Here is an 18515-nt window from a genome sequence, read left to right on the forward strand (position 1 = left end):
CAAATTTCATGATAATCCTGTACTGGGACACTGAGATTCCCTGCCCCAAGCTGATTATAAATGGGTAACAAAAGTGCCAGCAGCCAATGGCTAGGCAGGCAACAAAGGCAGAACTTTTGGATTCATGGAAAGGGAAACAAAGAGGATCTCCATGCCAGTAAAGGATTTGGATGCCAGCTTCAGAGCTGGGAAAGACACAATACCAGCCACATAAAAGCTAGGAAAGAGTGACCCCAGTGTTCCCTCCTCTGATTGGTTCTGGAGAAGCAAAGATGGCCTCTAGATTTAGGAAATTAGGTGTATCACAGGGGAACCAATAGCAATGTGGATGTTTGGTAGTGTCCCAGCCAATGAGCTGATTTGGCATATTACATAATGCTGTTTGTCTTTCATTTCAGACTCCAAAGTACTTGTATGCTGAGCTAAGAACTTAAACAGGTGGCATCCTATAGTAGAGCAGAGTAACCAACTTCTGTTGTAATGCCTTCTGTAGACATCACACCTACAGGATGGAATGCAATATTAAAAACTAATTGGGGATTCTCAAATGAAAAACAAATGCTAAGATGTGAAATTAAGGGATGAGGAAAATTGGTTTCTTAGTGGATTCACTTGTTTTGCTGAGCCATTTGAGTCCTCACTAGCTGTGCAGGTTCACAACTAAAACAAAAGTTGAGCTAAAATGGTATGCATAATTCTTGGATTTGTGGAATGAGCAGAAAAATGTCCCAAGCTGATCCAGACATCCTTGTTGGTCTGGATTTTCCATGAGCCCTCTTCCACCATGAGCCCTTCTAAAAGATTTCTGTCTGCCTCAAATAGTTTAAGCTTGCAGGTGCAGTACAAAGAGACAGGCTGCTCAGAAAGCAACAACAGAGGTAGATGGTAGAGGCTGCCCAGAGCTATAATCAGAAAAAAAGAATAGAGAGAAATCGATGAGATTTGTTTTAACTTCTTTTAAGGAAAAATGAGCAGGTGGTGATTGTGTAAGAGTGTTTGAGGCAATCTCTGTGAAGGGCCCTAATGTCTGCAGAGGATTCTCCACATGGCTGGCACTCTAGCACACCCAGGTCCTTGAGATCACTGGTAAGTGGAATGCAATATAAGTTCCAAAAAATACAGAGGGTCTTGTAATAGTAGGAACAGGGACAAAGGACAGCAGCGTGACCAGCGACTGAGGTTAACTTCTGGTTGGAGCCACCCTCTCCCACCCCCATGCAATCTTTGGCCAGATCTCAGCAGAGGGCCCAAAGGTCCCCAGAGGACTCTTCATGCTGAAGGCCCCCTAGCACACTCTGGTCCTTGAGATCACTGGTGAGTGGAATGCAACATCACTTCCAAAAAATCCAGAGGGTCTTGTGCTAGCAGCAACAGGGTCAAAGGACAAAGGCAGGCCCTAGCACATCCAGAATCTTGGGATCACTGAGAACTGTTTATGCAGGAGAGTAAGTGGGCAGCAGAAGTAACTAAGCTTCTTGAACAAGGTCCCTACAGGCCTTCATCCTCAGCCAGAAGACAGACCTAACACCCAGAACCCTAGACACTTTCCCTGCGAGAGGGGAGTCGGCCTCCAGGGAGGGCTCTGACCCCAGGAATCAGGAGGTGGATCTGAACTCCAGACTTCTGTGCACCTTCTCTGTTGGCACTTTCTCTTTATGTTACCTAGGTCACATTATATTTAGTGGATAGGATTATAGACAATTAAGACTGTAGTAAGATTAAGGGAGAGTTTCCCTTAGAATTTAAGACATATTTCAAACAACCAGAATGGAGATTTTTTTAATTATGTTTATTCTTTAATTATACTCCAGTCATTATCACCCCCCCATTCCAACCACTTACAGTTTCTCATCCCATATCCCGACCCCTATGTACATCTCCATGAGGGTGTCCTCACACCCACAACCATTCAACAACATCCTGCCAGGCCTCCCCAATCCTTGGGACTTCAAGTCTCTCAAGGATTAGGTGTGTCTTCCCTCCCTGAGTCCGGGCCAGGCAGTTCTCCTCTGTATATATGTTGGGGACCTTGGACCAACAAGTGTATGCTGCCTGGTTGCTGGCTCAGAGTCTGAGAGATTTCCAAGGTCAAGGTTTCTTGAGACTGTTGGTCTTCTTGTTGGGTTGTAAGACTCCCGGGAGCCTTAGCTTACTGGGGACCTGTGAGTGAACCATGTGGGGCTGGAATCAATGGAAAAAGCAAGAGGAATTTATTGTTCCACTAAACTGGGGTCATCCCAGACCCTAAGGAGAGGTGGTGACCCGCGTGCCTGTTCGGCAAGCTTTTATATGGTTGTCAGGGGCAAAATAGAGCATCAACCTGGCAGTGGTGGCATACACCTTACATTTAAAAGCTCCTAGTGGATTGCCCAGACCCCTTAATGAGGGCAATGCTGCAGCAGGTTTGCATATCAGGCAGAGTATAGGCATTACACAGGAATAGTTCAGCCAAACACTCTCTTTCTTTACATCATTAAAAAGCAATAGGTTGAGACAACAATTTGGTATTTCTTGAGAATGTGCATGTCAAATTGTAAAGACTTTCATCAGTGTCCTCAATTTCTTCCTGTATCACACAAAGGTGTTAATCCTCTAGGAGTTAATCCTCTAGGACTGGTACCTACTCAGTTATGGCAAATAGACGTTACTTATATATCTGAATTTTAAAAATGTTAAACAATGTACATATGTGCTATGTACAATCCAGTAGTGAGAAGCGCGACAGGACCCGAAAACCTGTGTGCTGTCCTGAGGCGAGAAGTTCACGGAAACTTAGTCTCCTGGAATCTTGCCATCACGTATAAAGAATGCTCCAATGTCCTTGCTTTAGTTGGTAAACGGATCTTGGGCTTTCCCTTAATGTTGCTTTATTATAAGTCCTCCTAAGGGGGCTGGAGAGATGGCTCAGTGGTTAAGAGCATTGACTGCTGTTCTGAAGGTCCTGAGTTCAAAGCCCAGCAACCACATTGTGGCTCACAACCACCCATTATGACATCTGATGCCCTCTTCTGGTGTATCTGAAGACAGCTATAGTGGACTTAAACATAATAAATAAACAAATCTTTAAATCACATAATTATAAAAAAAAATAAGTGCTCCTAAGTATTCATTTTTTTTTTTTTTTACATATAGCTAAGTTAGATTCTAGGCAGTCGTTGATCCGACCCTGGGCATGGATAGCTAAGTCATTGCCCTATGTAGGAATTTACCAATACCTAGGAAGAGGGAAGTTAGTGACCTAAGGAGGAACCAGAGTAGATACTTAGAACTATAGATAGCTGAGTTACACCCATATACAAGTGTTTACAATGGCCTAGGGGGAACAGGAACCCAGACCCCTTAATGAGGGCAATGCCACAGCAGGTTTGCATATCAGGCAGAGTATAGGCATTACACAGGAATAGTTCCGCCACACACTCTCATTCTTTTTGTTTGGTTTTTTTTTTTTTTCATTTTTAAAATTCTATTTATTTATTTATTTGTTTGTTTATTGTATGTAAGTACACTGTAGCTGTCTTCAGACACTCCAGAAGAGGGCATCAGATCTCAGTACAGATGGTTGTGAGCCACCATGTGGATGCTGGGATTTGAACTCAGGACCTCCGGAAGACCAGTCAGTGCTCTTTTTTTAAAATATTTTTATTGGGTATTTTCCTCATTTACATTTCCAATGCTATCCCAAAAGTCCCCCATTCCCTCCCCCCACTCCCCTACCGACCCACTCCCACTTTTTGGCCATGGCGTTCCCCTGTACTGGGACATATAAAATTTGCATGACCAATGGACCTCTCTTTCCAGTGATGGCCAACTAGGCCATCTTTTGATACATATGCATCTAGAGACAAGAGCTCCGGGGTACTGGTTCATTCATATTGTTGTCCCACCTATAGGGTTGCAGTTCCCTTTAGCTCCTTGGGTGCTTTCTCTAGCTGCTCCATTGGGGGCCCTGTGATCCATCCAATAGCTGACTGTGAGCATCCACTTTTGTGTGTGCTAGGCCCTGGCATAGTCAGATGCACTAAAAGAAACACTCTCATTCTTTACATCATTAAAATAATAATAGGTTGAGACAACAATTTGGTATTTCTAGAAAATGTGCATGTCAATTTATAAAAACTTGTCTTCAGTGTCCTCAATTTCTTCCTGTACTACATAATGGTGTTAATCCTTGAGAACACATACCTAATCAAGTATGGCAAATGGATGTTACTTATATATCTAAATTTAAGAAATGTTAAACAATGTACATATGACTATTGATATCTTCTCATGCTTTCTATTTGCAACTGCTTTAACAGGATAAGCAACTAAATAAGGAACTAGTCATTGCCTACATTGTTTTTCTATTCTTGATGTTCAAAATGATAGGAAGACATAAAGTTACTGGCCATTACAGTCAGGCATTTGTGATGTTTTGTTAACAATTTAATACTTGTCATATTACTGGGATTCCTTATTATTCTCAAAGACTAGGTATTGTGGAGCACACCCATGGAACTTTAAAACAATTCTCAATTTAGCACAATCTTCAATCATATGGTAGGAAAGTCTCAAGGAGGCATCATCTGAATCAGGTTAGCCTTTCACAATAGCTGTGGGATACTGTCATAGTTATATTAATTAAGATGAAGAGACTTAGCACGGTTAAGTTGCTCCATTTCCTAAGCAGGGAGCCTGGTTGTAAAAGAATGGAGAAAGTGAACTGTGCACTAGCAAAAATGCTCTGAGACTCCTGCTCTTGACTGTCGATAGGTGTGCACTCTTGTTGCAGGCTCTTGACATTGCAACATTTTACCACCATGAACCATACTACGGAACTATGAGCTAAAATGACCCTTTCTTTCCCATTTGCTTTTCCTAGGGTATTTTATTGTAAGAATAGCATTGAGACGTACCAATAAATTTAAACATTTTGTTTCTCTTTTGAGGATTTTTAAAAATGAAACATAAAGTATATATGGCATGAAAGGCATTGTCCAAAGAATGCCAAGTGCACACATCTCACTAGTCTATCTCTTGATGGACAGCCTCCCTCAGTCTCACTCTCTGTCAGGCATCATTCATTTCTCCAGCCAGGAAACAGTAGATTCCTACTATGCTATCCCTGGCTTGACCTGCAGCTGTATATTACCTCCAATCTGAAACTAACTCAGAAGGAGGTTATGGGACTCACAGTGTTCCCAATGGGGTTGTATAAGCAAGAACCAGTTCATGAGGGAGAGATGACTCCCTGGTAGCACTGCCTGCAAGCAGTATAGCAAACTTCAGGGATTCAGCTCCTTCAAGGCATCACCCATGTTGGGTTGCTTTGTTAGTGACTCAGCTAGCTGACTATATCAACCATAATCCGAAAAGCTCAATAATAATTTCTCTCCCATTCACTGGGCTTGAAATCACTTCAGAGACAAAGTTTTGGTTGTTTTGGGGAGTTTGAGAGAAGCAAAAAAAAAAAAAAAAAAAAAAAAAGGATCAAAGCCACCCAGAATGAAATGACACCAAATGTTGGCCCAGCTAAGGTGGAAAATCATGGGCCAAGATAAACCTTTCCTTCCCATAATCCTAAAATATTTTTGTTGGGTATTTATTTGCAGCAACAAGAAAACCCACTGATGCTCCAAAACAATACTTGGGTGGAGCCATCTCCTATCTCTCAACATGCTCTATCTGGAAGGAAAGGAAGTTCCTTCACATCTCCCCAGGATACATTTAACAACAAACACCCCATTAAGAACTTGCTGTAATCATTGTCCAGGGTCAGTGCCTTGGGTAGTTGACACATGAGAAGCTCCTGTGACATCTTGTGAACTGTCACTGCCATGGAGCCAGGAACCCACCTCAGTGTTGGGACATCATTGCTGGTGCTAATGTACAGACTTCAAGAATGTGCCTGTCTAAGATGAAAAGTGGATGGAGGAAGGACAAGGGCAAAAGTGACAGAGTTTGTTCAAAGAAAAACAAAGCAGGGGCTTCTCAAAAAGCTAGCTTGCCATTCCCCCATCACCCTCAACTCTCCCATTCCCTGAGAATCCCACAAGTCAGGAAGGTTTCGGTGGCCCTCTTGTGGCGACCTCAAATATTGCTCAATGTTTTTTGGTTGCATCATGCAAGTGGTACCAGCTAGAAACAAGGTGTGAAATAAAACTATTTTAAAGGTTTCTGTGTTTTCAAATAATTCATTTACCTTAATAATAAGAAAATCTACCAGTGATTTTATTTGTTTGAAATACCCCTGTGTTCGGACATATTGCAGGTCATCACCATACTTAATTTCAAATTATGCTACAAAACTGAAGTAATAAAAGTCAGAATGGTACTGACACATAACCAGACACAGATTGAACAACTGGAATAGAAGATCCAGATATAACTGCATAAGGTCACATTATCTCTGACAAAGACACAAACACACACACATACACACACACATCCATACATGAACCCCACTCACATGCTCACACACACAAATACAAGCACATGCTTATGCACCTGTCACATGCAGAAACATACACACATGCATCTCCCATTCTCGGTCACAAGCTCACACCCACATATGCACACATACTTCCACATAAACATGCTAACACACAAATGCACACCACATACCTGACCCTCACTTGCACACATGCTCCCTTCCACACATATACAAACACATACACACAAGAAACTCTTTCCCCCACATGCTCACACAAACACAAATGCAACCCCAAAACAACTTTACAGACAGACATTCAGACATGCACTGTCCCATATTCTCATACACACATTCACACATGGAACCCAAGCACATTTGCTCACACTCACACGCACAAACCCCCACGAACACTGGATGACACACATACATGCATACATGTACACACACACACACATACACACACACACACGCATATGCATGTGCAAACCCTGTTCTCACACATACACATACACCTTACCTACATGCTCAAACACAAACAGGACCACATACATCTCCACACACATGCAAAAACATCCCCACAGTCATACACATTCCTACATGCATCCCTACATCTGACAATCAATATTCAGGAAAAAGAAGCCAATCTTTTCATCCTGCACAGAACTTAATTCCAATTGGATCAAGGACATCAACACAGGACTTTGTACTCCAAGGCTGCACCAGAAACATCAACGAGTCTGCATCAACATAGAAGTACAAGAGAGGAATTTCTAAACAGGACCCTGGTGCTGCCGAGGATGAGAGCAATTACTGACAAAGGGGACCATATGCAGCTGTACACTGAAGTGTCAGGTGAGTGAAGAGGAGAGGCTCACAAGACAGGGGAGGCCTCTCTGCCAGATGCTCATCTGAAAGACAATCATAGATAGAATGTACGAAGAACTAAAAAGAAAGTCTAACCATTAAGAACCTTTAAAAATAAATGAAAAAACGGGCCCTGAGTGGTTAAAGAGATGACTCAAAGAGTACTTTGGGGACAAAATTTTGTTGACTATATATGCCTGCATTGATTTTTGGGCTCTCTTTTTACTAGGCTATCTTCTCCTGGTTTGTAGAAATGCTATTGCTAATTTTCTATCCAGGGTGTCTTTGAGGCGGGTCCACACAGGAGAGCACGTGGGTTACAGAAGGAACAGAGATTCTTGGACAGGATCCCTTCAGTCCTTCTTCCTCAGCCAGGAGGTGGAGCTGATCCTCAGTCCTCTGTGCACCTTTCCTGACAGAGGAGAGTTGGCCTATAGGGAGTGCTCTGACCCAGGAACTCAGGAGAGAGCTGGTCTCCCAGGAGTACTGACAGAGGCTAACAGACACACAGAAGGAACAAGCTCCAGCCAGAGACAGCTAGAACATCTAACACCAGAGATTACCAGATGGCAAAAGGCAAACATAAGAATCTTACCAACAGAAACCAAAAACACTTGGCATCACCAGAAACCTGTAATCCCACCACAGCAAACCCTGGATAACCCAAAAAAACATATCTCGTGATGCTGGTAAAGGATTTTAAGAAGGACATTAATAATTCCCTTAAAGAAAAACAGGACAACACAGTTAAACCGCTAGAAGTACTTAAATAGGAAACACAAAAATCCCTTAAGGAAATATAGGAAAATGCAAATAAACAGGAGAAGGAATTGAACAAAACCATCCAAGACCTAAAAATGGAAGTAGAAAGAATAAAGAAAACCCAAAGGGAGACAGCTCTGGAGATAGAAATCCTAGGAAAGAAATCATGAGTCATAGATTTGAGCATCACCAACAGAAAACAAGTGATGGAAGCGAGAATTCAGGTGTAGAAGATTCCTTAGAAAACATGGATACAAAAATAAAAGGATGTGTAAAATGCAAAAAGATCCTAACCCAAAACATCCAGGAAATCCAGGACACAATTAAAAAACCAAACCTAAGGATAATAGGTATAGATGCGAATGAAGGTTTTCAACTTAATGGGCCAGTAAACATCTTCAACAAAATTATAGAAGAAAACATCCCTAACCTAAAGAAAGAGATGCCCATGAACATACAAGAAGCCTACAGAACTCATAATACACTGGACCGGAAAAGAAATTCCTCCCTACACGTAATAATCAGAACAAATGCACTAAATAGAGATAGAATATTAAAAGCAGTAAGGGAAAAGTGTCAAGTAACATAAAGACAGACCTATTAGAATTACACCAGAGTTCTCAGCAGAGACTATGAAAGCAACAAGATCCTGGACAGATGTTATACAGACCATAAGAGAAAACATGTACCAGCCCAGGCCACTATACCCAGCAAAACTCTCAAGTACCATAGATGGAGAAATCAAAGTATTCCATGACAAAACCAAATTCACACAATATCTCTCCACAAATTCAGCCCTTCAAAGGATAATAAAGAGAACACTCCAACACAAGGACAGAAACTACACCCTAGAAAAAGCAAGAAAGTAGTCCTTCAACAAACCTAAAAGAACATAGCCACAAGGACAGAATACCAATTCTAACAACAAAAATAACAGGAAAAAACAATTACTTTTCTTTAATATCTCTTAATACCTAACAGACAGGTTACATAAACAGGACCCAACGTATTGCTGCATACAGGAAACCCACCTCCAGGACAAAGACAGACACTACCTTAGAGTAAAAGGCTGCAAAAAAATTTTCCAAGCAAATGGTCCCAAGAAACAAGCTGGGACCATTTGAATAAAATTGACTTTTAACTTATAGTTCTCAAAAATGATAAGGAGGGACACTTCTAACTCATCAAAGGTAAAATTTACCAAGATGAACACTCAAGTATGAACATCTATGCTCCAAATGCAGGAACATCCACATTCATTAAAGGAACTTTGCTAAAACTCAAAGCACACATCACACCTCACACAATAATAGTGGGGGACTTTAATACCCGACTCTCATAAATGAACAGATCCTGGAAATGGAAACTAAACAGAGAAACAGTGAAACTATCAGAAGTTATGAACCAATTTTAACAATTGTCTGTAGAACATTTCATCCTAAAACAAAAGGATTTATCTTCTTCTCAGCACCTCATGGTACCTTCTCCAAAACTGTCCATAAACTGATCAAAACTGACTGGCCTGGTCACAAAACAGGCCTCAACAGAACAAAAATATTGAAATAATTCCATGCATCCTATCAGAACACCACAGATGAAGGCTGATCTTCAGTAACAACATAAATAATAGAAAGCCAACATTCATGTGGAACCTAAACAACACTCTACTCAATAACTTGGTCAAGGAAGAATTAAAGAAATTAAAGACGTTTTAGAGTTTAATGAAAATGAAGCCACAACATACCCAAACTTAGGAGGCACAATGAAAGCAGTCCTAAGAGGAAATCTCACAGCTCTGAGTGCCAACAAAAAGAAACTAGAGAGAGCACACCCTAGCAGCTTGACTGCACATCTAAAAGCTCTAGAACAAAATGAAACAAATTCACCAAAGAGGAGTAGATGGCAGGAAATAATCAAACTCAGGGCTGAAATCAACCAAGTGGAAATGAAGAGAACTATACAAAGAATCAACCAAACCAGGAGCTGGTTCTTTGAGGAAATCATCAATATAGATAAACCCTTAGCCAGAATCCAAGAACATCAACATGATCATCCCTCATGATCAAGTAGACTTCATACCAGAGATGCAGGGATGGTTTAATATATGGAAATTCATCAACAAAATACACTATATAAACAAACTCAAAGACAAAAACCACATGATCATCTCATTAGATGTTGAGAAAGCAATTGACAAAATCCAACATCCATTCATGATAAAAGTCTTGGAAAGATCAAGAATTCAAGGCCCATACCTAAAGATAATAAAAGCAATATACAGCAAACCAGTAGCCAACATCAAACTAAATGGAGAGAAACTTGAAGCAATCTCACTGAAATCAGGGACTAGACAATGCTGCCCACTCTCTCCCTATCTATTCAACATAGTACGTGAAATCCTAGCTAGAGCAATTAGGCAACAAAAGGAGATTAAGGGGATTCATACTGGAAAGGAGGAAGTCACTTGATCTTTGACAAAGGAGCAAAAACCATCCAGTGGAAAAAGGAAAGCATTTTCAACAAATGGTGCTACCTCAAGTGGTGGGTAGAATGTAGAAGAATGCAAACTTATCCATTCTCATCTCCTTGTACAAAACTCAGGTGTAAGTGGATCAAGGAACTCCACATAACACCAGAGACACTGACACTTATAGAAAGGAACATGTGCAAGAGCCTCAAAGATATGGGCATAGGGGAAAAATTCCTGAACAGATCAGCAATGGCTTGTGCTGTGAGATCGCAAATCAACAAATGGGACCTCATAAAATTGCAAAGCTTCTGTAAGGCAAAGGACATTGTCAATGAGACAGAAAGGCTAACAACAGATTGAGAAAAGATATTTACCAATATTAAATCAGATAGGGGACTAATATCCAGTATATGTAAAGAACTCATGAAGGTGGACTCCAGAAAACTAAATAACCCTATTAAAAAATGGGGTACAAAGCTAAACAAAGAATTCTCAACTGAGGAATACAGAATATCTGATAAGCACCTGAAAAAGTGTTCAACGTCCTTAATCATCAGGGAAATGCAAATCAAAACAACCCTGAGATTCCACCTCACACCGGTCAGAATGGCTAAGATCAAAAATTCAGGAGATAGCATATGCTTTTGAGGGTGTTGAGAAAGAGGAACACTCCTCCATTGCTGGTGGGCTATCAAGCATTTACAACCACTCTGGAAATCAGTTTGGTGGTTCCCCATAAAAGTGGACATAGTACTACCAGAAGATCCAATAATACTACTCCTGGGCATATACCCAGAAGATGTTCCAATTTGTAATAAGGACACAAACTCCACTATGTTCATAGCAGTCTTATTTATAGTAACCAGAGCTGGAAAGAACCTAGATGTTCCTCAACAGTGAAATGGATACAGAAAATGTGGTGCATTTACACAACTGAGTACTACTCAGCTATTTAAAACAGTGACTTTATGAAATTCTTAGGCAAATGGATGGATCTGGAGGATATCATCCTGAGTGAGGTAACCCAATCACAAAAGAACACACAGGATATGCACTCAATGATAAGTGGATATTAGCCCAGAATCTCAGAGTACCTAAGATACTATTTGCAAAACACTTAAAACTCAAGAAGAAGGAAGACCAAAGTGTGGATACTTCAATTGTTCTTAGAAGGGAGAACAAAATAACCGTGGAAGGATTTACAGACAAAGTTTGGAGCAGAGACTGAAGGATCCTGTCAGCAAACTCTTGTTGGCATCTACAGCAGTGTCTGATTTTGGTGGTTGTTTATGGGATGGATCCCTAGATTGGGCAGTCTTGGATGCTCATCCTTTCAGCCTCTGCTCCAAACTTTGTCTCTGTAAATACTTCCGTTCAGGAGAACACAAGATGTCTTAGTCAGGGTTTTAATGCTATGAACAGACAACATGACCAAGGAAGTCTTATAAAAAAAAAAACAAACAAACAAACAAGCAAAAAAAAAAAAAAACCAACATTTAATTGGGGCTAGCTTATGGGTTAAGAGATTCAGTCCATTATCATCAAGGTGGGAGCATGGTGGCATCCAGGCAGTCATGGTGCAGGCAGAGCTGAGAGTTCTATGTCTTCATCCAACAGCTGCTAGTGGAAGACTGCCTTCCAGGCACATAGCTTGAGAGTATTAAGCCCACACCCAACGTGACACACATACTCCAAACAGGTCATACCTATTTTAACAAGGCCACACCTCCAAATGGTGCCACTCTGTGGTCCAAGAATATACAGACCATTACAATATTGCTTTAAAGAATGTCTTCCCTGTTAATATTAATGATTCCATTATGGCTACAAGACCAGGAGGCAAAGGGGTGGCTAATGTCTCAGTAAAATGGTAAATGCTGCAAACTTCAGGACAGCCCTTAGGGCTGTGGAAAAGACCTTTAAAGTCTTAGGTTCCAAATATGTAATTCCTCAAAAAACAATGATGCAAATTGAATTATGAGGGGCTTCACAAATCTAAAGGAAAGAAAGTAGGTGTGCTGTGAGCCAACTTATCAGACAGATACTAAGGAAGGATATAGAAGATAATGAGACTTAGAGAGTGGTGATCACAAGAGATTTAACCAAGATAAGTTTTTGTTGTTATAGCTGTTTTTTATATTTACAAAGCCAAACAGATTCCTGAGTTCAATATCAGCCTGGAACAGATCAAGGTTAAGTCCAGGTGTTTTGGAAATGGAATTTCAGGACTGGGTTGCACTCAACTAGTTTAGTATCTGTGCTTAACAGAGAGGCATGAAGACCTCTAAATTCTTCTGCAATATTAAAAGAAAATGTGTACTTGCTTTCTGCTAAGAATCAGGTGTGTGCTCAGGGATGCACATTCTTAAGATAATCAAACGGAAACTTGGAGTAAATGACTGGATTGGTATGTAAAATAAAAGACTGGACTCTGATCTCCAAGAGATGACCTACTAAGAGAATTTTTTTAGAATAGCAAAAGAGAATTTCTTGTAGAAGATTCTCATGGAGAGCTGCTTGAAGATCTCCAGAGAGGCAGATCAGACAAAATGAGCACAGAACAGAATGAACGCAGGGTAGAAGACTGTTTCCAGCAGAGCATAGGTTGTTACCCTGTAGTGATGATTCAACTGCCTTCCCTTTATTTTTGATGCTCCCAGATACCCCTTCTCTCAGAACACTCCTTTTAGCCCAGGATTGGAACTTGGCAACAGAGGAATATTTTTATGCCACTAAGTTTTTAATCTATATCAGGACTTATAGGAAAGGTCTCATTTATGTTAACATAAATGTTCCTTAGTATCTGTCTGATAAGTTGGCTCACAGCACACCTACTTTCTTTCCTTTAGATTTGTGAAGCCCCTCATAGTTCAATTTGCATCATTGTTTTTTGAGGAATTACATATTTGGAACCTAAGATTTTAAAGGTCTTTTCCAATGCCAATAGTAGCTTATACCCAACTATTTTGATTTATGGTTCTTTTGGAAGTGTAATTAAAGACCATGTTGATCAGATGTGTGAGACCTAGGAAAAGTAATGGGTTTGAACAGTGCTCTTAACCACTGAATGATCCCTGCGTGCCAAGTAACCCACTTTCAATAAAATAAAATAAAATAAAATAAAATAAAATAAAATACTGAACACGAGATATTAGATCTTCAAGGACCAGCTTTGAGGAAAGCTACAAATGGTTAATGGAGCTTGCTGAAAAGAAGCTATGTTTGCTGCAAGTGACAGAGCTGGAGAAGTGGGAGTACCTAAAACCTTGTGGTTAAGGCAATTTCACCATAATCCCAAGATGCTGAACTGGAAGTTATAAGTTTTGTTGTTTTCACTGTTAAATTTTGGTCTCATTTGGTCAGTTCATTTTTTCCTATGTTCTGATTATTTCTGCTAAGGATTGTTTCTTTTGTGACATTGGATTTATGAAAGATAACAATCTCTCTTAAGCATATGGTACAGTGAGGACAGAAAAAAGTAGTTTTGGCTTTTGAAAAAACATGTGACAGTTAAATGAGAATGGCTCCCATAGACTTATATGTTTCAATACTTATTTTTTAGTTGGTGGGACTGTTTTCAAAGAAGCATAGGTGTGGCCTTTTGGAAAGATGTGTCATATGGGTGCATATTCAGGTTTTAATATCTTCTGACCATGCTCACTTTGCTAGCTACCTCTTGTCTCAGGTTCAAAATATGAGCTCTCAGCTCTACTGGATGTCATGTGTTTATGCTGCCACTAGTGACTCTAATGCTTTGGAACTCTAAGCCCAAAATGATGCCTTCAATTATAAATTCTTTTTTCTGTGGTGTGTTTTATGATATCAATAGAAATAAATATACAAAAGAGTACATGGAAAATCAGAACACAGAAAACAATCACTTCTAACTTCAGAAAACAGGGAGGAACACTATTCCAACTATCTCTAGGGCACTATGATCTGTTCCATGCCGTTGAAATTATCAGTGATTCCAAGATTGGCAATTATATATTTCTCTTAAAAAGCAACCATTTTAAGGACATTCTCCTTTACTTATAACCCAACCAATACCAAATAAAGTCTCAACTCCATCTTGTGTTGAAGATTCATGTAAAGAATTGAGGTCCAAAAGCATAGGATTACATACATACTACTCCTTCTTTTTCTGACAGTTTCTTATTTTTTATTGAATATTTTCTTTATTTACATTTCAAATGTTATCCCCTCTCTCAGTTCTCTCCTCCCAATTCACTATTCCCTACCTCTACCCCTGCTTCTTTGAGGGTGTTCCGCCAACCACTCACTCCTGCCTCCCTGCCCTGGCACTCACTTACACTGGGGCATTATACTAATCTTTATTACACATACAATAAATGTTGTAAATTATGGTATATTTAGTGAATCAAGTTGGGATGACATTCTAAATAAGGCACTCTCTCAAGAACAACAACAACGATAAACATCACAATTATATTTTTAAGGGCCTGTAAAGAACTATTTTTTATTTTCTGTTCCAAATTAATCCTAAAGATAAAGTTTGATTAATTCTATATTGTTAATAATGGTGTTTTCTCTAATCATGTCCCAAGTTAAAGGCCAACTTGTCATTTTGACTTGTTTTTCCTCTATAATCTTGAGATTTACACAGTATAAATTGCTTCGACTGTTCATGATATGTTTTTAAAACTGCAGATTTTAATTGTATTACTAACTGCAAAGCAATTCCAGTTTGTGATAATTAGTATGCATCTTACCCTTGAATTTGACTACAAAAAGTTTCTCTGTTTGTACTCTAGGCTGAACATCTCTCCTAATTCAGAGGAGAATGCAAGATTGACCTGGAAATAAAATACATTTTTACTTCACATCATTTTGGTCATTTCTTCCTGGTTCTTGACAGTGTAAACATATCTACCCTTTTAAAAACTAGACCTTTTTGAAATGGGTTATATTATGGAAGTGACTATGGAGACCAGTGTGGCTGGAAATTCAGGAATATGAATTTGCCTCCAAACTTCTGGGATTGATAGCACATACTACCATGCTTGGCAATATTCATTTTGAACATGATTGTAAGGTACTGATTCTAAACACCTGAAATGATTGTAAGAATTATTGTATTGTCCCAATTCTTCAGTGCTTTCATTATCTAATTATTCATTTTGTTTTTCTTTTCCTCTCTATCTTGCCTCTTACCTCTACTCTCTTTATTCTCCTTCTTCCTTTCCTCCCCCCCTCTTCCTCCCTCCCTCTCCCTCCCTCCCGCTCTCTCTCTCTCTCTCTCTCTCTCTCTCTCTCTCTCTCTCTCCCTCTCTCTCTCTCTCTCAAAGAATTTTATTTGTATGGTTATTCTGCCTCTGTATTTTGGTTCTCGATCCATGCCTTATACACACGAAGACAAGGAAAGCGAGCAAAGCCACCGTGTCTGTTATGTGCTTCCTGCTCTGATCTGAAGCTTGCTCATAACCTTCACGTGGAACATACATGCAGTGGACCTGAACCCAGTCGGAAGCCACAGAACAAAATCTTGTTTCCTAAAATCGCTCTTTAATTTCTTTAATTGCTAATATCCTGGCCAACTGTCCACTTGTGGGACAAATTGTTAACTCCAATGTAAGCTGACTGATGGGCTATGCAAGCTATTCAGCTTGATTCTAGGAGGAAGAAGTGCCTCCTGAGTGCAGTGCTTTGACATCAGGCAAGTTCTAAATTTGCACAGCAGTGAACAAAGGGGCACTGCCCACAAAGGGAAGAAGCAGGCAGGTAAACAGCATTGATCTGGAATCTTAGCTCCTCCCAAGGAATTGGCGGGAGGAAAGACAGGTCGGCTATTGGAGGAGACACACTAGCTACTGTAGAACAAAGCTGCAGATCTACAAAAGGATTGGACCAGGCTGGAACCACTAAGCTGTGTACCTTCAATACACTCTAACCCTAAGGGTGGTGCTCATGTCATTCAAGACTCAGTAGCCAATCAGAAACTCCACACGGAGCTGCCAGTCAGAAGAGGAGGTGGCTCTTCCGGGTACTAAGCCCTTGAGTTCCTCTCTTTAACTCAGGTGACCTGAGTGTTTCTATGTGTTGCTTTCTTAGGTGTCTTCAGTGAGTGCTGGGAGGGTAAATCAGGCAAGATCAGAACTTCAGACATGGTAAGTACGAAGTCATCTCCCATAAAGCCTGGGGAGCAAGCTTCTTACCAAAGAATGACTGTGTGGTAGGTCTTTCCAGCGCATGGATGGTAAGCGTCAGCCAGGCATAGGGGGCCATCTGTGTGCTGCTTTGTGGACCTAGTCTCTCCTTGGACCCGGCTGTAGCCTATGAATAAATTTATTAACTGGCAGCATCTGGACAAAACCTTTGTGGCAGGGGTTTGTGTGTGGAAATATACTTGGCAGGATGAGAACCAGAGGAACAGCTTACTGTATACTGTCAGGTAAAACAGTGCAGACAAGAGCTAGGTCACAGACCAAAGGAAAAGGGAGTGTGCTGCAGGGGTCACTGTTATGGAGATGGACCTGATTCAGGCAGTGAGAATGATTTTGTAATTTCATAGACTGTATCCATTTATGGATATAATTTAGTAAACCTAGATTGAAGAGTGTTTTATTTGGGCAGGTTAGCTTGAGCCAGTGGGTAATGAATTCCCATTTTAGGATCTGTATTATGTAGATTTGTGCAATCCTTGTTGACATATTTAATTGAGCTCCCAAATGTAAAACACATGCCATTAGCTGTCTCTGTGTGTGTCAGATTAGAGATCTCAGTAGTTAACAAAGCACTTAGGGGCAAGGTCAAGCACTATCTCATTAATGCCATTCTTTCTACCAGGAAGGGCCTGATTGTTTTCAAATAATCAGTAATATATTTTTTCAATTATATTTATCTTATTAAAAAGTTAATTTTTGGTAATCCTTTATAAATTTCATTTTTCTTATGCATATTGATCTCTTACTTGTTTCTGTTACCCAATATTTCCCCAAATTTAAGAATTTCATTCCTAATTTTTTTTTTTTTTTTTTTGAGACAGGGTTTCTCTGTGTAGCCCTGGCTGTCCTGGAATTCACTCTGTATACAGGCAGGCCTCGAACTCAGAAATCCACCTACCTCTGCCTCCCTAGTGCTGGGATTAAAGGTGTGTACCACCACTGCCCGGCTCATTCTTATTTTTAAAGAGATTTTATATATGTCTGTTTAGAGAAACATCTCCTGTAGCTCTTACTTTCTTTGTGCCATGTAATCAGACTTGCTTTGAACTCCTAATCCTCCCTCTGCTGCCCAGGGCTTGGAAAACAGTCCTACAACTGCTTTCAGGCTGGGTTCTGACTGATTAGTGAGACAAAAGACACCAGGGAATGAGTGTTGTCTAACCTCCCTGGGTTACAGGGTTACAAATTAGGGGATTACAAATAAAGAGGGACAGGTATAAGGTTGAGTTCACTGACCAACTTTGAAGCTGGTCTACTTGCAGCACAGAAAAGGAGGAGGAATAAGGTAGGTGAGGCCTTTCTGCTTTGGCAGTAGTTGACATTCACCATGAGGAGTCAAGTAATCAATTTTACACAATCAGTAAAATTCCATACTGGACATTTTGTGGCATTTCCCAGATTAGGGCAATGACAAATGAGATCATGGTCCCTCTCTGTTACAGCATATTGCTGGCATACCTCACCATCAACCCCAGGAGTAGGGCTGCCAATCTCCCAGCTGCCATTCCTTATGGAATCCAACCATTTGGGAACTGGCCTTTTTATCTATCATTAATCATCCTGATCTCCTGGTCTAACTCTTGCTTCTCCCCTCCTTCCTCTCTCCACAAAGTTCAAGGTTATGTCTACTCTATACCATCCCAAATATAACTAGGTCTGGCTATGTTCTCACTTTTGTGTATAATATACTTTCTCCTCCACCATACCTAGGAGCAATGCTATCCTTTACTTTTAATTTCATCTTTGTCTTCCCTTTTCTCTCCCATTAACTGCTTCTAGCTTTAAAATTCATAGCCACTTTTACTTTTAAATTATTGTTAAT

General features: G+C 40.2%; 1 non-coding gene across 2 annotated transcripts in view; it reads left to right on the plus strand.

Annotated features, from left to right (window-relative positions):
* Gm14408 overlaps window positions 1-6155 on the plus strand; it is a 191981-nt gene extending 185826 nt beyond the window's left edge. Inside the window, exon 4 of one of the 2 annotated variants that reach the window (XR_003954128.1) lies at window positions 5592-6155. This is a non-coding gene — a transcript (predicted gene 14408). Of the gene's footprint in view, window positions 1-398; window positions 2200-5591 lie in introns of those variants that run through there. The other variant, XR_003954127.1, reaches the window with a different exon arrangement.
* Window positions 6156-18515: the final 12360 nt, after the last annotated feature.

Source organism: Mus musculus, chromosome 2, assembly GCF_000001635.26.
Source record: "Mus musculus strain C57BL/6J chromosome 2, GRCm38.p6 C57BL/6J".
NCBI classification, from domain to species: Eukaryota; Metazoa; Chordata; class Mammalia; order Rodentia; family Muridae; genus Mus; species Mus musculus.